This window comes from Heterocephalus glaber, unplaced genomic scaffold (genome assembly GCF_053883595.1).
Source record: "Heterocephalus glaber isolate CG9 unplaced genomic scaffold, H.glaber_assembly_v1.0 deba00000594, whole genome shotgun sequence".
Taxonomy (NCBI): Eukaryota; Metazoa; Chordata; class Mammalia; order Rodentia; family Bathyergidae; genus Heterocephalus; species Heterocephalus glaber.
The window spans coordinates 9,823,589-9,848,046 of NW_028258151.1; the positions used below are offsets into that span (position 1 = coordinate 9,823,589).

Sequence of the window (24,458 nt, forward strand, 5' to 3'; positions counted from 1 at the left end):
TAATTATTTGAAATAGCAATGAGATAAATTAGCCGCCCTCATGTAGCACTGTTGAAGATGTAGCTTAGTATATCTATTAGCTGACTTGAGCAAACCTATTAGTTAGTAATAATAAAGAAAAAATAATAAGAGCTTAGCAGAAAGTTCAATGAACCCACAAACCACCACGGTGTATAGCAGGCATGGTTTCATCACATAAGCCATTATTTTCATTGTAGTCAAAGAAGTTAAAATTCATGGAATAAGCCAATAAGAAACACTCTAAAAATGAAGGATGTATGTAGGAGGAAAAAGAGGTTACCCAAACTGGTTGAAGCTGGTGATGTGTTAAATTACTGTATTTTGGAGAAGAATTAATTAGTAGTTTACAAGACAAAAACGAACAAGGGTTCACTTAGAGAGCACCATTCTCATGAGGCTTATGGTGAGGCAATAACACACGCAACAAAAATAATCAGACAATAAATGTAGCTGGAAGTGAGAGTGTGCTAGAGAATCAGGCACATTCAAACTGACAGTTGTCACTAAAGCCTCTCCTTCCTCATCACCCCGGTGAGATATGACATCTACATAGGGAGATTTCTCTAACAATATAAAAATGAATGTACAATAATAACTTGTGTATGGCTGTGACTCATCATCCACCATGCCAAGTTTGACTCTTTAACAAACTTCATGTGGTAAATATTATTAGCATCTCCCTTTTACACATAAAATAATGAATGTTTAAATAAATATTTTTATGAATTGTCCAACTAGAAAATGGTGAAACTAGGTCTTAAACTCAGGTTCATCTGACTCTAAAGTTTTGCCCCCAAGCATCGTGCTGTGCTATATAAGTAGTTATATGCCAGTAGATGTTTATATTGCAGTATCAAATGAATATATTCAACTTTTTCTCAGTGTGACTGTCTTTTGCACAATACTAAATTTTTTTTTTTTTTTTTGGTATCGGAGATCGAACTTGGGACCTTTCACTTGTGGGGCAGTTGCCAGAACCACTGAGCTAAATCCCCAGCCCTGCACAATACTAAATTAATTTAAATCTAAATTAATCACAAGTTAAAATGTTAAGAGCATATATGATGGTGAGGCTAGAATAGGACTCCCCAAGGCCCCTTCCCTTTGTCTGTCTAGGATGGAACTGACATAAAGAAGAATTTTCATGTGAATCAGAAAGTGGGAGTAGGCTGTGAGTCGCACTCCTTGGAGAGCCATGTGGTCAGGTATAGCTTGGACTAACAGTGGGCAGCAGGGCGAAATTGGTCAGGCTCACCCCTGCTCCTCACCTGCCTCGCTTCTTAGCAGCAGCCCAAGCCACCCCTGGGTGCAGGGCAGTGGGCACAGGAGGCATGAGCTCCGGTACCACAGCTCCTCTTCACCTTCACTGCCTCATTTTGGCAGTGGGATGTCCTTGCCTCATATTAACTTGTGGATGATCTTTTCTCTCTCATCCACCAGCTTCCTTTTTGATCATTTTATTTTCCAGCTCATTCCACAAATGTGTAAGTTCTAATTCCTATGATAAATCTCATACTCCATAACTGGCAGTGGTTCAGCTTCTATGACTGAACCCCAATTAATGCAGCAAGTGTAACTTTTTAAATAAAATATAAACTTACCAAAATACTGGAAGTTCAATATATTTTCAAAGACAAAACATGTATAAATCCTAGTAAACAATCTTTTTACTTAAGTAATAAAAAAAAAATGCTAAGGTAAATAATCTTATCTTTTGTTTGAACCAAAACACAAACAGAAAAAAAAAATCTTCTAACAATGATGAAATTAAATTTTCTTTCAATAATAATATATTTCTTCCCAAGTAAAGAAGAAAATAAATCATTTTACTTAACAAGAATAAATGAAAAATTATTCATGTATTTATGGATTACTCACTATAAAACTATCATAGGCCTTAATTTGTCTGAGATTCAAAAATAAAAACTGTATTTTACTCAATTTACAATTAAACAAAAACCTGTACAGAATAAAAATATCTCCAGAACACTACCACCATGACACTTTATCATTTTTCCAAATAAGAGGCCAACCTCCAAATATGTAGAAAAAATAATATATCTAAATGAAAACCTAGCAGTAAAAAGTATACTCTAAATATAAACCAGGTCTGTGCTCAAGGTCCACAGAAAATACTATTAGTGTACAGTGTGAGTATGGAAGTTTGACTGGGGAAGCAGTAGGGGTTAATCAGATTAAAAGTTATCTCACCAGATCAGGAAGTATGCTTTTGGTTGGAAAGAATAGAATAGCCAAGTTAAACTGGTTTTTTAAAAAGTACAGTAGGGGTGTTTACCGACTCACAGAACTTAATGGTCAAAGAATAAGAATAATGTGGAGTTCAGATGGATCTAAGGGCTCAGACTGCCATCAGGACACAGTCTCTCTCCGTTCCTGACTCTGCTTCCCATCCTGATGCCCCCCAAGAAACCATCCTATAATGGCGCAAAAGGGAGAACAAAATGGCTGCTAGCAGCCTCAGGCTCACATCCTTTTCTCCTCAGTCAAGCAGAAGAGAAGACCTTCTCTCCCCTAGTGAGCTAACGCCAACCTCTAACTTCAGTTCCACTTACCCAAAGGCTACCTCCCTGTCCTTAAGTCGGTGTCTGTCAACCAGATGGCACTAAAAATAAATACTAAACGAAAGGAGTGGAAGCATAGCAGACCCACAAGAATGTCAGATTGGCCTTTTGCAAAACCATACAATTAATTAAGATTAAAAAATGAGCTTAGAAAAACATCCCCTGTTTGCAGACAGCTAAGCTAGTTAAAAAATATTATAAGGCAGTTAGGCAAGGCCAGGCCTACAGCACAGAAGACAGTCATGGCCTGAACCTCACACACTAAAGGCCAGACTTCAAGAAGAAAAACAAGTACACCTACCTAATTCCCCTAGGGATGAGCAGCAGTGATTGGTATTCTAGACAGGCATCAGTCACCAGGGTGGGGACCAAGACCTCCCTAGACATTCTTTCTGGAAAATCTTTGTTCAGTGCATGTACACTTGCTACGTGACTTGCTTCCCCATTGGATTTCCATGTAATCAGTATTACCTAAGTGACTATACTTGCAATCTTATTGGTTGACCATAGTCGTGTCCCACCTCGTGATTTCCCATTGCATCAATATTACCTAAGGGACCATACTTGTAATCTTATCACCTGACTGTAGTTTTGTCCCACCTTGAACCCACCTCACCACATGGTCCCATAAAACACCATTGAGAAGCAGGGTGAGAAGGCAACCCACTTTCTGGTCCCCTTCTGTCTTAGACAGGAACTATCTTTCTCAGTAAAGTTTTCCTACTGTTAACCTCTGTTGTTCCTAGATTCATTCTTCAGTTTTAGAGAACACAAACTTGATGTTTTGGACATCTAGCAGGGTGGGAGTTGTAATATTTCTCTTACATTATTTGGATTATTTGGAGGTCCTGTATCATGCACCCTATATCACCCTGACCTTCTTTGCTTCTTTTTTTTTTTTTTGGTACCAGGGATCGAACTCGAGTCCTTGTGCTTGAGCAGCAGGCGGCGAAACCACTGAGCTAAATCCTCAGCCCTACCTTTGCTTCTTGTACCTGAGTAGCTGAGCAAATACTCTGGCTTTCCGTGGCCATCCCGTGCTCACTGTAAGCCACCCCAGGTGTTGCCGACATTACCAAGCACAGTCACCGAAAGTCCACTCTTCCAAGACTACTGATCTACCTGGCCTTGCACATCTCTTGGAACCTGTTCAGCTTTTTAAGCCTTGTATTAACCCCACATTTACAGTCATTCTTCCAGACAGATAAGCATTACTGATAAAAACTGTTCTCAGTTGTTATTAAAATCCTTATTAATGGTATCCTCATTTTTTTTAAAGTTCTGGCCTAATTTCTTTCAAATCTGTACAGATAGTCTATTTTTCTTGGCCATAATTAGTTACTAAGACAGCATCAGCCTGGCTTCAAAAAACTAAAGTACAAGTCAGCACTGATTTTCGTTTTTATGTTTTTCTTGACTCTGAGGCAGAGTGATTTTTTTCATTGTGCAATAAGCTTCCATATTTGAAGCTCTTCACTTCCTGAAATAGCTATTATTATTAGACGCGAGCATTAGTATAAATTCTTAAAGTAACACATCAGAAGATTTGGGCTGAGTTTCTCAATTCTGTGACTGCCATGTAGCAAAACTTTGAGGTGCCAGGAGAAAAGCAAGTTAAAACAAACCCTTTACCAGCTGCTACATGTGGGGTGGATCAATAACCCTAACTGACAACTTTTCATATGAAATTCAAGCAGTCTGTAGTTTCCTTTTTCTATTCCCTGAATATCTGTTCTCCCCACTTGAAAGGGCCGTCTGCTGCAGTGCAAGGAGAGGTGGCTCATGCACAGCAGCACTCTTCTTCTGTTTAAATTGTAACATTCGGCAGTGCTGGGGCTGCCAGGCAGTGATAAAAGGGCATGGGCTTTGATTGTTTATTCTTCAGTAGCAAAGCCAGAGGAGCACAGAGAACAAGGAACAAGCTTGGGAGACAAGCATGGCTGGGTCCAACCACAGCTCGGGCACAGGCCAGCCTTGCATGTGACCTTGGGCAAATTTGAGTTTTGCTTTCCTTGTTTGTAAAGTGAGTATAATACTAATTCTCATCTTCTGTGGTTGTTGGGAGAATTGAGTTATTCATTGTAAAGCACTTAGCTAGATTGGCACTTAAAACAGCAGCTCAACAAATACTTACCAAGAACTCACTAGTACCAGCACTGTTTTGGACACTGGTCTAGGAATATCAGTGAGGAAGACAGACATCAGTTCCCTCCTAGTCTCACATACTCACTAGACAGCTATTAAGAGTATAATATAATTAGTGAACATTATACATATAAGTAATAATACACACACAAATTAGATGTCTCCAGGGTGACTGATACGACAAAGGGTATCTAAATTCTTTAAGGGCAGCCACAATGACACAGTGAATTGAACCAACCCAACCATGCCACTGCAGGGAGCCACCTCCTGTGCCAGGGTTTGTGGTATCATTTCAGTAGAGTTGTGTCTGCAGGTAATGGAAATGGAAGCAATATGGAGATTGTTTAGTGCAGAAATGTTCCCAACATCCTGAGGCCCTGAGGAGTGGAGTAGACTGTCCTTCTCAGTTCCCACAGGAGTTTTAGGACAGTCACACTCTGTCATGCTTTCGAATGACTGCAGTAGGCCACTAGTAAGTGCTAAGACTGAGCAGAACTGAGATTTTTCAATTTCCATTCACTGGTATCTGCTTTTACAGATAAAGTCATATTTTCCTTTTTTAACAGCACTCAGGTTATTAACCTGAATGTACCTTGAGTAGCACCCTTTTAAATCAGAAACAGGATTCTACTATTTAAAGGGAAACTGTCACCCGTTCTTTTAATCTCTGTAATTAGCTAGAAAAATAAACTTCACTTGGCAACAATGGAACTGTGTCTACCTTGTAGTTTCAGGAACGGAGTGCAAAAAGTACTGGACAAATCAACAGAGAAATGTAAATGAGGCTGGGAATGTAGCTCAGTGGTAGAATGCTTGCCTAACATGCCTGAGGCCTTGAGTTCAGTCCCCAGGAATTCAAAGAAAGAGAAAGGAGAAGGAGGGGGAGAAGGAAGAGAAGGAGGAAGAGGAAAGGAAGAAATGCAAATTAAAACTACAATGAAATATAGACAACTTCACACTTATTAGGATGGTTATAGTCAACAAGATAAAAACAGATGTAGGAGTGATTATGGAGAAATTGAAGTACACACAACTGGTGGAAATGTAGTACAGTCACTTTGTAATCTGTCAGGTGATTCCTCAAAAGCTTAGAAATAGAGTAACAGTGGGATCCAGCATTTTCCCTCACAGGTACACAGCCAAGATGAATTAAAATACACAGATGTTCATAGCAGCATTAAACCTATCAGCCCAAATTGGAATAACCCACATATCCATCAGCCCATGAACAGATAAACAAAGCAAGGAATATCCATACAATGATACACTATTTGGCAAGAAAGAGAAATGAAATACTAATACTGCTACAACATGGATGAACTCTAAAGCATTATGCTAAGTGAAAGGAGGCAGTCACAAAAGACTACATGCATGACATCATTTACATGAAATGGTCAGAATAGGTAAATCTATGGTGACAAGGAAGATCAGTTGTTGTGGAGAACGGAGAGATAGGCAGGAGCTGCTAATGAACATAGGGTTTGAGGGGAGGAGGTAATGAAACTGTTCTGAATTTGTTGAACTTGTTCTAAAATTAGATAGTGATGGTTGCTGAACTCTGTATACACTGAAAACGACTGAATTGTATGGTATGTGAATTGTATCTCAATGAGACCATTTAATAAAAGTGTTGGCACTGTAGGGAGAATAAATTGTCTTCACCAAAAACATTTCTCTTTTTGTCATTATTCAGTATTCACCTACCTGATACAGTGGTACCTCAGGTCACAAACTTAATTCTTTCCACAATTTTGGTTGCAAACCAAATTGAATGAGAACAGAATCAAATTTCCCCGTAAGGTCAACATTAAACCTAACCATCGAATTTAATTTGGTTACAAACCAAAGGGCAGAAGCATTCAACCAGACAGTACTAGCCTCCTGCCTGGAGCTGGTTTAAGCCAGAAATGTAATGCAACTTCACCCACACAGGAAGACTCTGGACTGGGAAGCACTGGGGAAGTCTCTTCTTTCCTTTTAAGACTCAGCTGTACTTCTCATGATGTAGGTCTGAGAGAAAGGTGTAGCACAGAAATGAATGAAGCAGAGAAATTGACCCAGAGTCAGTACCACCTGCCCTGGAATTTCCTGACTTCCTCTTCACTGGACTTCTGAAGAGTGGTAAAAATCCCAGTACTATTAAACCCACAAGTCTGGTGTACCGATACCTCATCCTGATGCACGTATTCCTTCCAAACCACAGTCATGCCTATATATTTTGACAGTGCAGTCACAGACATTTACTGTTAATTACAATCTTTATTCAATGTGTATGTATACACTGTAATTTCAACCGGCCTTTGTAACAGATCTGTGTGACAGTGATTTAATAGGAATTATCACCTTCAATTAAAATATAAAATGACCCCTCAATGTGCCAGAAATTGCATAGTTGGTTAGCAGCATTCTTCTTTCACTCATTCCCCCTGGCCCTCTGCCCTGGATACAAGGATGTTACTATTAAGCAACACAATTAATTACTGTTCCATCCAAGAAAAATCAAGTGCATTCTCTGTGCCAGACTTTGATCTAAGGACTGGCAGTAGAACTAAAGGATTCCTGCTCATGGAACTTTTAGTTTGCCAGGAAGAAATGTTCTGGATAACTATGGAAAGGAAATGTTACATAGTTAAACCTAAGAACTCCTGAAGGTCTTCAGAGTGCTTAAAGGAATCTGAGCAGGATGTCAGACTTGGCTTTCCCCACAGAGCTGAAGATAGGAAGGGGTGAGAAGGATGAGCAGGAAGTGTTTGCTAGAAAACATTTCAGGGAGGAAGAAACAGTATGTGAGCCAGTCCAAGGCCCTAAATCAGAGAGGAGCCCGGATGGCTTCAGGGGCCAAGAGGATGGCCTTCAGGAACATCACCTGCATGAGATGTGGACACACAAGAGATAAGGTGACACAGGCAGGAGTGCTGTGAAGCCATTGAAGAGTTTCACAGAAGGAAGTGATGGGATGGGATTTGTGCTGAAAAAGACTTGGAAAACATATTGAAGCAAAGGGGAAGTGGGTGGTTAGGATTGTTGAAGAGTCAGTAATAAAAGACAGTGGCTAGACAAACTAAGTTATCTCACATGCTTCTTCCACACAAACCCTCCCTGTGCTCCACAGCCCTCCATGCCCCCTACCCTGGTAATGACACAAAGCCTCATGGTGTTGGGGTCCAGTTGCCTTTCTATCCATGACAGTGGACATGAGTCACAGAGGACCACAGAGTCCGTCACAAAGTAGACACTCACACCACAAGTCACACTGCACCCGAGCTGAGCACTCATGACTTCATGGTTGTGTCCTCTCATGAAGAGGGCCAGGGCTCTCCCAGGCCCAGGTCTAAGAACGAAGTTGTTAGCACCACTGTTTGTTTTCCACCCAAGACTGACTAGTTGCTAAGAGCGTGGCTAAGTAACTGAATGGGCTAACTTGCCACACTGAGAGGATAATTAACAATTATCACAAATGGTAGTCTGGGATATCAGAACCATGGACCTACAGACCTCTTTTTGTTAACAATTATACAGCTGTTCTATTCTGTGTTTCTTTTGTTTTGGTTCTGGTGCTGGGGATGGAATCCTAAGTGCTCTAAAGTGGAGCCACACCCCACCCTCAGATGGTTTTCTACCCAGGATACTGCTAGTCTGTGACAAAAAGTGTTGCCACTCAGGAGGTGAGGACGAGGGCTGGCCCCTGCAGCCCGGGCAGATGGCTCTGAGATGGCTCTGAGACCTCACCCTGCTGCTGGGGTCTTCCTGGCTCCCCTTTCCTGGGCCTGGATGGGATGTGGGGGGCTGCACAGGGCCTGCGCCCTACCAGCTGGGGTTGGGGGGCTGTGAGCCAGACTCCCCTTCACCAGCTCTGATGATTTGATCCTGAAGATGAAACAAGCCTGAAAGTTTACAACTTTGCAAGATAGTGAAAGTAGACTTACACTGATCGAAAGTCAGAAACTAAGTGAAATACACAAGAATGCATCTTTGCTTTGGTGATGTTCGGGCCATTGGTGTCCACATTTTTGGTGGTCAGAGCCACAATGAGTAAAGACGAACTGTCTCAGGCTGCACACAAAATGTGCAACATGGCAAGTGTACGTAAACGATAGCTCCGTTAGCAGCTATTTTTTCAATGGGTGTGGATACATGTGGCTTCTACTAGGCTGTGGAGCAGGTTCAGGGGTGGAGTCATAGCCCTGGCCTTTGTTGCCTAAACACGAAGCAATCCAGTCTCAATAAATACTGCTAAAATCATGTGGTAGCATTAACTTTTACGCTCTTTTATGTCACATTACTATATGTCCAGGGATCAGCAGACAAGAACAGTAGAAAATAAGTCCAGTTCGGTGGTATTCACCTATAATCCCAGCATTGTGAGGCAGTAAGATTGCAAATTAAAGTCCAGTCCAGGTTTTAGCAAGACCCTGTCTCAAAAATAAATTTATAAATAAATATTAAAAAGCTCTAGGGATATGGCTCAGTGCAAAGACCCTGGGTTAAGTCCTCAGGAAAGAAAGAAGAAAGGAAGGAGGGTGGAGGGAAAGGGAAGGACAGAACAGTAAAAACAACAGTCCAAAGGAAAGAATCCTACCCAATGGAATAATTGAAATTAATGCTCTAAGCTGGCCCTAGGGTGCTCAGTGTATACTGAAGAAGACAGACTATAAATGAAAGTGGAGCTGGAATGAAGAGGTAAACAGATGTGCCATAGTGCCTGAGTTGTCTTCTCCTCCAGCTCCTGCTTCATAAATCTGCTGGACCTGAGTGCTGCAGTAGGCTCTTCAGAGGTAAGGAAGAAGACAACAGTAACAGGACAAGAGAGAGCACATTTCTGAACCACACTTTCAGACACTCTTCCCTGCGCCGTCCTCCAAAAGGTGGCAGCAGCCATATAGTCTGAAGCTCCCTTGGACTCCAGAGGCACCAGCTGAAGGCGGGGTCCTTAGCCCCTGCCCTGTGGGAAGTGAAGGAGCCTCAGGATGGGGCTTATGGAAGGAAGTCCATCTTCACAGGCACACACCCAACAATAGGGCTTTGCTTCCCACCACCATGAGGTGAGCAGCTTCCTATGACTGCTCTCACCCTGACCTCCTGCCTCAGGTGCAGCAGGCCCAAAGGAGGGAGCCAAGTAACTGTGCACCTGAAGCCCCGACCATTAGATGCAGAGGTGCACATTTAAGTCTCACAACATCAAGGAATGAAGTCGTAAACCAAAGGAGGGAGTTAGGAGAGTTCTGCTAGAGATAAGAAGAAAAGAACAGCTAGCTTCTGGATTTCCAGCAAGGGTTCAGAGTGCATGGGTCCTGAGGCCCTTTGTCGGGGTATTGGGTCATATAGCAAGGGTGCATGGGAAGAAGGATGGCATTCCTGGGGAGGGATGGGTACGGGTCCATCTGTCCTGGTCGCCCACCCCTGCATCTGCTGCCTCTGTGGCTCACTGTGCCAGGCGGTGCTGGCTCAGTCTGATCTCAAGCTGCTATTTAGCCCTAGGAGGCTGCAGGCCTGGCCACTGTGTCTCCACTTCGAGGCCTGGCTCTCTTCGGCTTCACCTCCAGCCCCAGTCCTGCTGCATCTCATCCTCGCTGATTCCCTCTCGGGCCCATCCCTCTCTGCGCATTAATTTCTAACTTACATAGCTGTCTATAATGTCATGACCCAACCAAATGTGAAAAGTGCAATGTTTCTGCAGATGCAACAGGCAATTTATCAAAGGCTGGGAATAAGCCTGCAAAGGAATAAGGGTAGAATTTGGAATAAATGCAAAAGAATAAATACATTAACAATTATTAAAGAACAATATATTATTGTGATTTCTCAAATTGGCCTTGATCCTCTGAAAAATATGGTATTTGAAATTATTGTTAACATTAACAATAATGTTTCTAATTTTTCTGTGAAAATTTTCTCTGAAGAAGCCAATAGCAGATGTCTTACCTATAAAGGATACATCAGAGGGAGAAGTGTGCAAAAAGAAAACAAAATTTAATATATGTACTTGAATCTAAAATATCACTTTGAAACAAATGAGAATTCCAGTGCTTTGATAGCAACAGAGAGCTAGGCCATTTCCATCCTGCCTGTAAAAATACTGGTAGTTACTAATGAGGATTCACATTGCCTATGAGAAGGAAAATTTCTTAAGGATACCCATATTTTTATTTGAAGTAAGTTGATTTCCCACTAAACTGTCAGCAGATCTTTAACTTTGTGTCCTATTGTATATATTTGCTTCCTGGCATCAAACTGGGTTTTGAATTCTAACTCCATCACTCACTGTGTGACATTTGGGAAATTAATGTGTCCCTACCGATGTTTCTTCATTTTAAAAATGCGAATAATAGTGTCTATTCTAAGCAGTTGTTGTGAGAATTAGTAAGAATTCCTGTCAAGCCCTAAGAAGAAAATTGCCTGGCACATGTGAAGAGTTCGAGAAATGCTAACTTATTAATATGTTATTATTAATATAATTTTTTAAGATTTTAAGAAATTATTACTGTCCTAGATTAGGTTAAACAACTACAAAAGTATGATTTTACTCAATAATATTGTAAGTGCCAATAAAACCATGTCATCACCATATAAAAGACCACACTAATTTTTATATGAAACCACGCTTCTAGCAAATGAAAAACAGCTGTCAAAATATGATACAATTTATAAAGAAAATCATAACTCTGTACCTTTCTCCCACACAAAACCAACTGTTATTTGATTAATCAAAAGATTATTATAAATAACCCCAGGTCTTGCCATTATATTTAAGACACAATTTAATATGAATGTGAGTAATAGAGGAAGATATTGACTCAGTTTTATTTATACTCATTTTGCCCACAAATTAAAGGTCAAGTAATTCTTGTTTATAGTGTTAAAGTTGCAATTTCACATTGTTGTGAAGACATTTTACAAGGTGATAAAGAGTATAAGTCACTAATAGAATAAACATGCTTAAATTTCCCCTGCTTTAGACAGACATTAACATAATAAATCAAATTTGCAATTCACCAAGAAAGACATGGCTTGTATTGTAAAAGGAAATAGTTAATTGCACACCATAGGTCTGTAATTTTTCTATTAAAGAAAAGGATGGATAATATTTTAGGTAAAACTCAGCATTAACAAATGAAGAAATTGATAAAGCTTATAAGCCACCACATGAAGTTGCTGAATGATTCAAGTGATATAACTTTCCTCACCAATATCTCAAACTCTTAAAGCAGCTACAGGGTACAAGGAGTTGTGGGGAAGGCCTGGGAACCTGGCCACCAATCCTTTGCTCCACTTCCCAAAATCCTACCTAATCTTATTGCTGTTTGATGGAACTTTCCATATAATGTTATTTTTTCAGTTTTATTTAACAGTGAGAAGGCTTTGGGAATTTAAATTTGATAAAATTCAAAGGTGAAATTTCTGATTTTTGTTTTATTTGTCAAGCACTAACTGCTGTCTTTGTCATTTAAGTTTGTTTAGATTTGCATTGTTTTGATTTTATTTGCTACTGAGCAGTCTTTGTCAAGAAGGGTGGTTTCCACATTTACTCAGATAATGTGTGTATCAAAATATTTTTAAGTTACTGAAATTGCTGACAGGAAATAAGAGGAAATAACTCCTTCTTTAAGCTACCATCAGGAATTGTAATAACAACAGGTAACCAACATGTCTTAAAGCCCCTTTGTTCACTCTAATATTGTCACCCTTTCCATGGGTAATATTAGCTACAGCTTGCTTTGTTCCAGAAATGAACGTAAGAGACATTTCCATTACCTTTTATTATTCAGCCCAATGCATTCACCCTGAGGTCAGATAAGCAGATAGTTTTAACATGAAATGGTCTACACTGCTGGTCCCCAGGGAAGAATACAGCTAACATCTTCACTAATGCTCTGTACTTGTCCCTAAGGGAGAAGGTCCACAAAGATGGAATCCATTGCAGTCATTCTGGAAATGCCTCCTAGAATGTGATATCACTTCTGATATTCAGGGAACAGGGGTATGTAGAACAAAAATAAAATGATCATCAAAAATATGTATGCAAAATTCTGAGTGCACCTGACTACGGCGATTCAGGATAAGAAAAATCTCTGTTCTATAAACCAAGAAACCAACAACAAACCCAATCCTAATCTCAGCCAAACTTTTAACCTGCTAGCAGGAACAATTAAAAAAAAAAAAAACTAAAACAGTGAATGTGATAAGGGAATGTTCCTCTTTTCCAGTTGCATGATACAAAAAGCCAAGTAAAGAGCTATTACACGACTGTCTTTTCTCTAATGACTTCACCCGACCCCATTCCATAGCACAGGTAATTTAGTGGATCTCAGTGAAAAGTCACTTACGGTTCATCAAATTTGCTACTTCAGGTGCAGACTCTTGTTCCAGATCTTAAAAGCTCAGCTCATGCAGTTCAAGGCAGACTCTTATAGTCTTCAAGGACCAACTTCCACATTCTGCCAGGTTACTAGTAAGAGAGAAGCATTAGGAAGATTGGCAAGAATTCTCTCAAGAAGACTAGAAACAAATTAATCAATTAAAAACACTTAAAGAATAAAATATTGTAAGTAAAAGAAATTTTTAAAAAATACAGAATCCCATTAAGAATTGAATTAAAAATGATAAAATATGAGATGAGATCTGAATTGAGAAGACTCTATGTAAATAGTTTTTAAGATTAAAAAAAGAATGCAAACGATATAATTTTTTAAAATGTGAGTTTAAAATGGAAAATAGAACATGAAAAATTGTGTGGGAGGAGTAAGGTTCAAATATTTAAGGACCTAAAAACTAAAAATAGTAACACTATAAGATAAATGATGGAATAACACATTTTTTTCAATGAAAAGAAAATGCTTATAAATTTAAATATATATGTATATGTAAGAAAATACAAAATTAAAGGGGAGAAGTAAAATATCTGAAATACTCCTATCAACATTTCTTGAGGGCTTTCTGTGGGGTGAGTTAGTTTCTATTTTCCTGTGCCTACTGTAATTTCTACCTTGTGAATGCTACTCCTGGCACTTTTTGGCTTATCACGTTGGTTGTCTCACATTTATGGAATGAGAGTGATAATGCATTCCCTCATGTAGCTCTTGCGAGGCCCGAGTGAGTTAATTCCTGTGACGAGCTGAGAACACAACATGGGTAGGTGGGAGGCAGGGGGAATCCACGCGGCAGGGAGGAGACCGGAAGTGAGGCTTGGCAGGCAGGCAGCCACAGAGCAGAGCAGGAGGAGCAGCGAGAGGAGGCCGGGAGCGGAGTGCATCGCTTTCCCTGTTCCTGAAAGGTCCTCTCTGGCCAAGTAGAGGGAGAGGAGCGCTTCTGAGGAAGCCATCATTGAAGAGAGTGAAAAGGTCACGATTACGTGGACACCTCCGGGTTCACTGGCCCCACTTCTGCGCCCCTTCTCCAGGCGCCGACACCTCGCCGTCCTGGAGCCCTCGTTCTCGGAGCCGGAACCGGAACTGGATCACAGTGGGCAGCACAGCCACAGCGCCCAGAGCACCAGTCCTTGAGAGTTCAGACGCCCAATTAGTGTCCTTATAAAATGGTGTCAGGGAACCTTCTCTAAAATCCCGTATATCACCCTTAGGACACTGAAGTATCCGTACGCCGAATCATCCATCTTCCTGCAGTAAGTTTATCGCCGCCACGTGTTGCTAGCTTTGCCCTGACAAGAGGCCCCGAAATCTAAGGCGCCCTCACAGCGCGGGCGACCCAGCCTTCCTAGGCGCTCACACCTGCTGAGAGATATCATACCTGAAACGAGCCCGGCAGCCTTCTGGGCGGGAGGAGTCGGGCCCGTGCCCGCTGCCCACCTGGCCACCCTCAGAACCGTGCTGGGCTCAGTCTGGGCCACTCACCATCTCCAGCCCAACTGGGTAGCATGTCCTTTCAGGGCCTGCATCACCCTCTTTTTCTTTTTGGTCAGGACTCTCTTTTCAGGCTTCCCGAGGATACCTACGTAGGCAAGTAGAAAAATGAGGAAGAACAGCTGCAATTCGGTAATAGAGTGTGTGGTACAGGATCCATAACCAGAAAAGCCACCTAGGGGCAGAAATGTGTGAGACCTTTCCTCCCCATCACAAAGGAATCGCAGCCCACACTGCTATAATAAAGACAAATAAATCAGGAGTAACAGATTTATTTAATCATAGTTTTATATGACACAGAAATGAAGATCCAAAGACCCAGGGAAAACTGTTTTCACGTTTAGTTTCCACGAAGCAGGCACAGCCCTGTAGAAATATGCGTGAACAAGAGTGTGACCCAGCAGTAAAGGACTGATGGCAACCCAGTGCAGCATTTGTATGCACCGGCTTCTCGGCCTCTTCCTGCTGCGTTCCAAGTGTGGGACAGGATCCCTCCAGAAGGACAGTGTGTTCTGGGTGGGGAGAGATTACAGTAATATTTCTAGGTTTCATGCTGGCTTTGAAGAGGGTGCTAGCTACTACAACTCTCATACCCCCGGGAAAGAGAAATTCTAGTTTCTATGGCTTGATTTGAGAAATGAAGCAAGAGACAAAGGAGGCAGGTGAAGGGAGGAGGAAGATTTTGCTTCAGAAGGCTTCCAGTGTCCTTCACAGGACACACAACGGGATGCTGTTTTCTGAGCCCCACAGAATGAAAACCCACTTTGGCTCTTTTAATAAAATTTGAAATCACAAGTCCATTCTTGATTCAAGTGATAGCATGCTATCTTTATGCTTAAGAGCATAAAGAATTTGGTATATTGAATATTAATATAATCCTAAAATGTACCGTGTCAATTATTGTGTTGAAGAAAGTGTTTTGAGGTGTTTTCTTTAATGAAACAACTCATGAAGGGTACTCTCCCAATGGAAAGAAGTGAGGGAAGGTCACTCATATGTGTGGAGTGTGACCATTTAGTACAGAAAATGACCACAAGGTCTGCCCTAAGAAATACCATGTCTGCTTTGTGACTGCATCTTCCATGGCTGGACTGCTATGTGTGCTGTAGACCAGTGGTGGGAACCCACGGCATGCATGCTGTAGCAAGCTGTTTGTATTATTGAAAGCTCTAAAAGATTTGCCATCACCTTTTGAATAAGTTTCTTTAAAAGAAATCTTATATGACCAATACCTAGGCCAATTCAGTCATCTCCATGTTTTCTGATCAGTGCATTTTTACCATGACAATACTGCATCCAGTATTTGGTTCCAGCAACCAGTAAGATAACAATCTTTACACCATCTCTCAAACTAATCAAGATATTTAATGGCTTCTTAGATACATACTGTTGCAAGATCCTGGTTTCCCAATATGCTAATGAAGTAAATTTTCCCTTTTCCTTTTCTTTTTGTTAAATAATACTAACCCTCAGTGTAAAACAAACACAAAGTTTCCATCAAAGCATTCTAGAAAAAGACCCATGTTATCAACCATTTGTTAATTCTAATTAATTTGCCTCTAATACCCTCCCCACTATGAAAATAGATTCTTTAACAAACATTAAATAGTTTAACCAGGAAAAAGGTCAGGCTTGGTCTGTTGTAATACAGTCTGATTAGCCAAAGTGATTGACTTCTCACAGGAATCTATACCTGTCACTTTTTATGGACATGCTGCCATTCTAAAGCATCTATGAGGGAGCCACATCCTAAGGTCACTCTGAGTCTTGACTTCCAGTGGTTCTTTTAGGAAGTGCAGAAAGTCCAGAAGTCTCATGGTTTTGTTTTTTTGTTTGTTTGTTTGTATGCTTATTTGTAGTAAGATTTTTCAGTCTCTTCTCAAAATAAAAAAAATGTGAAAATGGAAGAGTTTAATAACAATATCTTAGTAATACCACATACAACGTTTTACATATCTCCAGTATCTTTACCTCCAGTCTGGAAATAAAATCAAGGAAAATTATTTCCCCTCAATAATCTACCCCACTCCCCAGGGGGAAAGTGTGTGTTGGCGAAAGTTAAACACACTTGGCTCTTTACCCAGTCAAAACAGCTGAATCAAAGTAACCCTAGCTATTTGTGACACCTTGGTATGAGCTGTTTAGCATAAAGGTACAAAGCTTCTCCTCCATCCAGGGTATCCTTCTTTCTTCCCACACCAGATTCTTTCTCCTCAGATCCAACACAGAACATAAAAGCAGTAAAAGAAATAAATATTGAGTTTGTAACACAGCAGTTACCTGATTTATCTCCCTCTTCAAATGAAACACTACAAATACAACAGAAATGGAGAAAAGTAAATTTCTCATACTATGCTCCACTTCTCCCCCATCTATCTTGTATGACTTTTTCAAACTATCACCCTTCAGTAATATTATTACTAACACCTACTACCAGCAATTACTTGCCGAGGGAAACTAAAATGCAGTCCAGTGCAATCACCTTAATTTGACCTGGTAATTTAAGCCATCTCTTAAGGTAAGGCAGTCTCTGCCTCTACGACTCCAATAAGTTCTGAATGTCCTGTTCCACCCCTTCTGTTCCTCTGTAGAGCAGGCAGGGACATGTCACAGGAGGCAGCAGAAATGGGGCGGGGATCTGGACTAGAGTTGGTCTTGTACTTCACAGCGCAGCACTTTGGTCCATTTATCTTTCTTCTGGGTTGGTGTCAGGGTGGGGGGTTGCTATGCTGGCTCTCAAAACTGAAGAATTTGATCTTATCCCTTGGCCTCTGATCTCACAGTACTAGAATTCTCCTACCTTCTGACTTTGCCTCCCACCCCCAACACCAGCCCTCTACACCCCCATCTTCCCCCAGGGCACATAGACCTTTCTAGCCAAACTGAAACTGGTGTACTGAATAAACCCAATGTGATCAAACAACTTTTATTTCCCTTGTTTTAAACATTTTTTGGATGAAGAAAATCTTTTCCCCCTCTACACAGGTAAGTGGAAGACTGTTTCACACTTATAAGCAATTCTTCAGCCACTGTAACTCAAAAAACACTGCAATTAGGTAAATTAAGGTAGTTCATGTAATAATGAAAACTCAAAACATGATTTTACCTAGGATCTCCTCTCCTCCCACTTACTTGGGCCTAAAGCGGCTGCTTGCAGTGAGAGAAGAGAAGCAGGATCTTCCTTCCCTCGTTCTTGCTCTGCTCCTTCTCTTCTACAAGTTTGGTAAGCAAGAGCCAGACATTCCGGTCTGATGCTTGAAGAGAGGATTAAGGGAAAGGGTGTGGACACAGGGAGGTGCTGTTCTTCTGGTGAGGGGGTCTTTCGGAGGAAAGTGTTTAACCCTTTCTTTCTCACAGGCCGTTCCGTGGGCTCCTCGTAAATTGCCTTCACTGGAAAATTCCGATTCTGCCCCACTGACAGGTAGACAACGCCCTTCCTGAGCCCCTGGCTTTCACAGTGACCCCTCAGTTTGGACTCTCAGTGTTAGAAGGTACCTCATCCTGCCAACTGTGGGCAAGGCGCCCCTTCCACATGGACAACACTCACACATCCTTTGTTCCAACAAGCCCCAGGAGTGACAGCCATCTCTCACACTGCCACCTCTACCCTGCTGTCACACAGGGGTGGCAGGCACGGTTTTCTGCTCAGGGAATTCATCTGAGCTCTCAGTGTGGTCCCATTAAGCCTTCCCAAACTGAGCTTGATGTGAAAGACAGAGAAATGCTGCCACCCCCCCACACACACACCCCTTTCCCTTTTGAAAGATATCCCCACGTTCACTTTCACTACCTTTTAGTAGTCTCTGTGAATGAATGATCCCCTGCTTCAGTGATGGCAAACCTTTTAGAGACAGAGTGCCAAACTGCAACCCAAAGCCCGTGTATTTATCACAAAGTGCCAACATTGCAATTCAACCTGAACACTGAAGTTTTAGTTTAGGAAAGAAACAACTCTACCACTCCATACTAATGTCTTTTGTCTTGAAAACACAATAACATGCGTGCCATAGATTTGTCATTTATAAGTTCTGCATGTGGTAATCTAGCACCTCGCTTTGGAATTTCACATAAAGTAGGTTTTACTGGTGTGAGTTTTAACACTTGACCTCTACCTCCTGTTATGTATCTAACTGCCCTCCCTGTGTCTTACTTCCTTTGTGTTTTATGCTAAGCTGTGGCACCGGGCAGAAGCTACTTTTCTCCTATGCATCTGCAGTGTTTTCCTCCCAAGTCCAAGGAAGCTGGTCAGTATCACTCAGCTGCTTTCCAAACTGTTTGCTCAAATCAAAGTCACTCTTCTCTTATCCATGTCAAAGTGTACTGGGGGGTGACACCCTGTTGACTGATTTTCCCGTGGCCCTCTGTCCTTTTGCCCAATGTTCATCAGGACAGCACAGCTGCTTCTAATAACCCTCCTCCCACCAGCTATGGCTGGGTGCTCACCACACCCTCTGATTAAGTCTGTCAGGCCTTGTCACCAGGGAACAGAATCACATTGTTTCCGTCAGAAATACTGAAATAAGCAAACCCACACAAATGTCCTGCGTTAGGTATATCAATGCTATGATTTCCTGAAATTTGCCTATCTGATCATCTTCATAGTTAAATTAAAATTTGGGTTATTACAGAATCACGTGGGGAGGTTGTTAAAATACTGATTTCTATCCACACTCACTCTTTGCCCCTAGAACACTGAAGAAGAATTTCTGAGGCCAGAGCTGGAGATCTTGTTCACCACCATGATGGTCCACTGGGCTTGGAAACCTCTTTCTAACCTCTAATATTGAAAAGTCTCTATAAATACTACAAACTACTTCCAAAACACTGAGAAATATTAACTGTTGACAAGAATCCTCTGTGTTTTAATTTCATATTTCTAGCAATTTCTGGAATATGAAGATTCATAGATAGCTCTAAAGTTTGACTACTGATCAATAGTCGGTGTAAGCCTATTCATTAAGCCTTAATTTCAGGAAAGTCAAGCACATGCTTTTACTCCACAGTAGTGCACTCAATAGTTTTATAATAATTTGAATCGATTTGTGAGAAAATTGTATTGCCTTACAATTTTTTGTTGGAAGTTCATAGAAAATATTAATAGATTTTGATACTTATTTTTTTGGTACCGGGAATTGAACTCCAGTCCTTGGGCTTGGGAGGCAGGCGGCAGAACCACTGAGCTAAATCCCCAGCCCAGATTTTGATTCTTTTTAAAAATGCCAATGGAACAAAAGCTGAATATCATTTTGACAAAAAATGTGATTTTCACACTATGAGAGAATTCAAAATCCACTGGATACCCAAGGAATATACAATATGTGAATGGAATACATCCAACATGAGGATGAGAAAGTCTTCATTATACCTGTTCCCAAACACATTCACTGATTTCACATAATGACACAAAAAGTGACTTAGAATAAAAAAATTTTAACAGACTTGTATCTTAAGAAGTTATGCCTCCTGGGCTAGGGATTTAGCTCAGTGGTTTCGCCGCCTGCTGCACAAGCACAAGGACCTGAGTTCGATCCCCAGTACCCAAAAATAAAAAACAAAAAAGAAGTTATGCCTCCTGATGATGCTTTTTTTGTACAAATAAAATTGAATAGTTCAGATACATCTCAAAATCTCATAGGTCATAATCTGAAGATGATCTTGCCATCAACTGTTCCTGCAGATAGCACCAGGGAGCCCTTTGTCTGTAACATAAGCCGCTGTTTGTCCCAGGAATTAGGCTTCAAAAGTTATCAGGTAAGTACAAAATAGAGAAAAAGAGAGAGAAAATAAACTGTTTCATATTTATCCCTGGATTAGGGGAAGCCATTGCTGTCTTTCCCACAGTTAAATAGATTGTACCCTAAGGTCTTAAAAAAGTGCTTACAAAGAAATTAATTCTATAACTATATATATTGGTAATTTCCAAACTTACTTAAGATCATTTCTTTCTTTATTAAGTTTATTAGTACATTTTAGGTATACAATATGATGACATTCATCATTGGGAATTTGTAACTGTACATGATGAATCTTGGTTCTTATTTTTTCCCCATTACCCTCCCTCCCTTCAACCCCTTCACCCCCCCCTATTTTCAAAGACTTTGTTTCTCTTTTTCCTTTTCTCATATTTTTTCCTTTCCCTATGTTTTTAGCAATCTAAAATGAAGGAGAAGTAAATATTCTCACTCTCTAAAACAACATCTTTAATCTTTTTATACCCATCTCTGCTGAACACATTTTCTATGATCCATTGCATCAGTAAATGTTTTAGCTTTCCAACAGCCCTGGAGCATCTGCAGCTGTGTCTTCATTAGGTCTCTTGCATTTCACAAGCTTCATTCTAGGGTATTTTATTTTATATGAACACACCGTGAGGGACTGACAGTATTTCTCATAGATGTTACCTATACCTCAGCAAATGCACATCTGAATTAACCTGTACTTGAAAGAGCTTAATTGGAACTTAGTTATTAAACTTCTCCTTAAAAAGGTGTTTTTAATGGAATTCATACAGAGTAGCAAAGTTAAATGAGGTGATTCTGAATAGTCATTGAGAATCATAGCTACCTTATTTAATTGAGGACCTACTGGGATTTCTTGACTAGAACACTTTCTTGTATATCTATCACCACATATTATAAATAAGGATCACCCTAAATGGATAGTTTTGTTTTAGGCTATCAATTCATAACATCAAAAATAGTGCTCTCCAAGATAATGCTCCCCTCTTTGGGGCGTATAGGAGGCCATTCATGTGACTGAAAAGAAAACATTAAAATATATATTCAGCTTATTTTTTGAAAACAAAAATGAAGCTTTACCAGTTTTCTAGTGTTTAGTATTCAGATGAACACTCACGCTTTTATCCAATTTGGTTATGTGGTAACCATTGTATGTGGGAGATCAGGAGACTCGAGAGGAAAAGTCGCTCCACAGTGTGGATGGTGGCAAGTGCTTGCTTGCAGGGCAGTGTATATACTGAAGTCCAACCAACTGCCAGATTTATGGATTGCTTTTGGTTTCGGTTTTTGTACTGGAAATCGAACTCAGGGCCTTGCATTTGCCAGGTAGGTGCTGTGCTGCTGAGCTACACTCCTGGCTCCATTTATGGATTGTTTTCTATTCTGAGCTAAAGGTTGCTCATGAACTAGAGAAGTAGTTTAAAAATACTCCTGCCAAGACCACAGGTTAAATTTTGGTAAGATAATTGAAATAAATTTATTTATTTGTTTTTGGCTTATGTTTAAATTTCTATGTATATTTTTAATGTGTACAGCATTAGTAAAATGGTAAATGTATTATATACACATATATAAAGATATTTCAGGACTGCATGTTAAAATATTTTATCAGTGGATGCATTAATAAAATAATTTATAGATAGTTGACTTAAAAATAGCAGAAAGAAGAAATACTACTAAGTAACTGACAAATAAAATACATACAGTAAAATCTTGGCTTGTGTGTATAATTCATTCCAGAAACATGCTTGTAATCCAAAGCACTTGTATATCAAAGTGCATTTCCCCATAAGAAATAATGGAAACTCAGATGATTTGTTCCACCACCACAAAATATTCATATAAAATGATTATAATACATAATATAACACAAAATAATAATGAAAAATAAACAAATTAATCTGCACTCACCTTTGAAAATCTTCCTGGCTGGTGTGAGGGAGATAAGAGAGAGGAGGGTTACCGTGCAGGGTGACTTTCACTGTCACTAACGGAATCACTGCTGTCTACTGGCTCAATGGAATCTTTTTCTTTTCATGCAACTTTAATAAGGAACATTTCCAATGACACTTTTGCCTCTTTTTGAGGATTTTGTGGAAATATGACATTGCACATTGCATTGTTGTTAAAGAGATTCATCACTCACACTGCTACAGCTGTTTTGGCAGTGCTTTTATACAAAATTTTGCATTGTTCCCAACATTTTACACATCTCCCCAATCTCATTTGAAGTGAGGGATTCCTTCACCTTTTTCTCCTCCTCCTCTGCAGATGAGATCTCCTCTGTAACTTCTTGCTGTTGGGAGACAATCACCCACAATCCCACAGAGAGAGGGAGAGAAAGAGAGCCACTGGCTCAGCTGTGATCAGGTGTCATTCATCATCACTTTCTACACATACTGCAAGACATGGTTTGTTTATCAAGTTAAGATTTATTAGAAATGTTTGCTCATATTTCGGAACACTGGCAGAACAAGTTACTCACAATCTAAGGTTTTACTATATATTGTTTGGATGTGTTTTCCTGTTTTCATACTTATTGTAAATATAAGTATGCTTTACATTTGGGGGATACACAGAAAGGAAAAAATAATCTTAAGACCCCACTTTGAAGATTTGGCATAAAGCTCCAAAGTTCTAAATAACCCTGTTATCTATCTTCCCTTCTTCAAAGTATTTCTTCACTCCCCAGTTCAGAGTAAATAGAAAAATATCAACTTGAGTCATGATACTGTGAGGTTCTGTGTGATTCTGGCTTAAGGAAAGCCAGGGGTATTTAATCCCAGGTTGAAATATGCCGAGGAACGAAGGAAGTATTGGGAGGAAAATATCACTGCAATAGTTGTCCTGGCCATGCCTGAAATTATAGCCTTGACCACAGTGCCTAGGGTGGGATGAAGGAGATAACTAAGTAAAATTCAGCTGATGGATTGAGCATAAGAAGGGAAGAGAGAAATTCTCCCGTGTCTAAATTAAACCTAGTGTGACTAAAAGATCAAACACTATAATTCTAAAAAATACCAAAAACTTCCTGTGATTATAATGAAATCCAGAAACAAGACACCTGTGAGCCACTTATCGCCTGATTGAATGTCTCATTCTTTTTATAAAAGTTCAAATATTTTCAAGGAGTTGACCTTATCATTTTACTAGGAGTTCTCCTAAGGGTAAATTTTTAGTGGAAATAATTTGATTGAGGATTTCTACTTCAAGGGTGGCAAAAGCCTAAGAGAACTCTAGCATATGAAAGTTATCCTTTCTTGTCTACTATAATTTTAGAAGGTATCTTGAAGTTGTTCATGTGATCAGACTTTATGTGCAACATGTCATGAGTGAGGGAGTATTTATGATCAAACTGCTTTCCTAAAATGTATCATAAAATCAGGCTTATAGTAAATGTTCTTCAGACCATTATCTACCATAATTCTCCAGTCCTTTTCTTAGCTGTTTTATTAATAGTATACAATCCTCATTAATACACCATTACTTGTTAAAAACAGACCCATTCAGCAGAAGCCAGGTTCTCCTTCCACTGTCCGTTTTAAAAGATACTTAAAAATAGCATCAAAATAGGGCCAGGGATTTAGGTCAGTGGCACCACACCTGCCTCAAAAGCGCATGGTCTTGAGTTTGATCCCTGGTACCAAAAAAAAAAAAAAAAAAAAATAGCATCAAAACCCATCTGCCCAGGATGCTCAAGGGCCCTCCCTTCTAGAAAGAAGAGCAAGGAACTGACTGCAAGACCTCTTCTGGACTTTTCCATTCTCAGAACTTAGTATGCCTCCAGACTCAGCCTGGAATTATGATTCATTTGGTTGCAGTATAAAAACAAATTGGGCCAGGGATTTAGCTCAGTGGCATTGCACTTGCCTTGCAAGCGCAAGGTCCTGAGTTCGATCCCTGGTACCAAAAAAAAAAATTAATCTCCTGATTGAAGAAAAAAGGAAATTCACATTCAAAATGTGCCTAAAGAAAAAAAGGAAATTCATATTCAAAAGAGCAGAGAATGAATGGAAGAAAGAAATGCCAGAAACAAGAAAAGTTCTTTCCCTCTTCCACTATTACTTTTGGTTTCAATATCACTTCATAAAGTCCACTTAGTGAAACTGACTGCA

The 24,458-nt window shown here is 40.1% G+C and overlaps 2 long non-coding RNA genes across 6 annotated transcripts in view; one reads left to right on the plus strand and one right to left on the minus strand.

Moving 5' to 3' along the window:
- Positions 1-14,767, minus strand: part of LOC147829487 (uncharacterized) — a 70,951-nt gene extending 56,184 nt beyond the window's left edge. Inside the window, exons 1-2 of one of the 2 annotated variants that reach the window (XR_015448906.1) lie at positions 14,597-14,767; positions 13,073-13,194 (exon numbers count right to left, since the gene is read on the minus strand). This is a non-coding gene — a long non-coding RNA (uncharacterized LOC147829487). Of the gene's footprint in view, positions 1-13,072; positions 13,195-13,731; positions 13,958-14,596 lie in introns of those variants that run through there. The other variant, XR_015448905.1, reaches the window with a different exon arrangement.
- On the plus strand, positions 14,181-22,827 carry LOC110349510 (uncharacterized). 4 transcript variants are annotated; one of them, XR_002395502.2, is made up of 6 exons: positions 14,181-14,367; positions 17,716-17,828; positions 17,963-18,096; positions 18,778-18,849; positions 20,241-20,356; positions 22,615-22,827. It is a non-coding gene; the product is annotated as an uncharacterized LOC110349510 (long non-coding RNA). The 4 variants fall into 4 exon arrangements; XR_002395504.2 differs by having other exon boundaries at positions 17,963-18,026; XR_002395505.2 differs by lacking the exons at positions 20,241-20,356; positions 22,615-22,827 and adding an exon at positions 19,294-20,213.
- Positions 22,828-24,458: the final 1,631 nt, after the last annotated feature.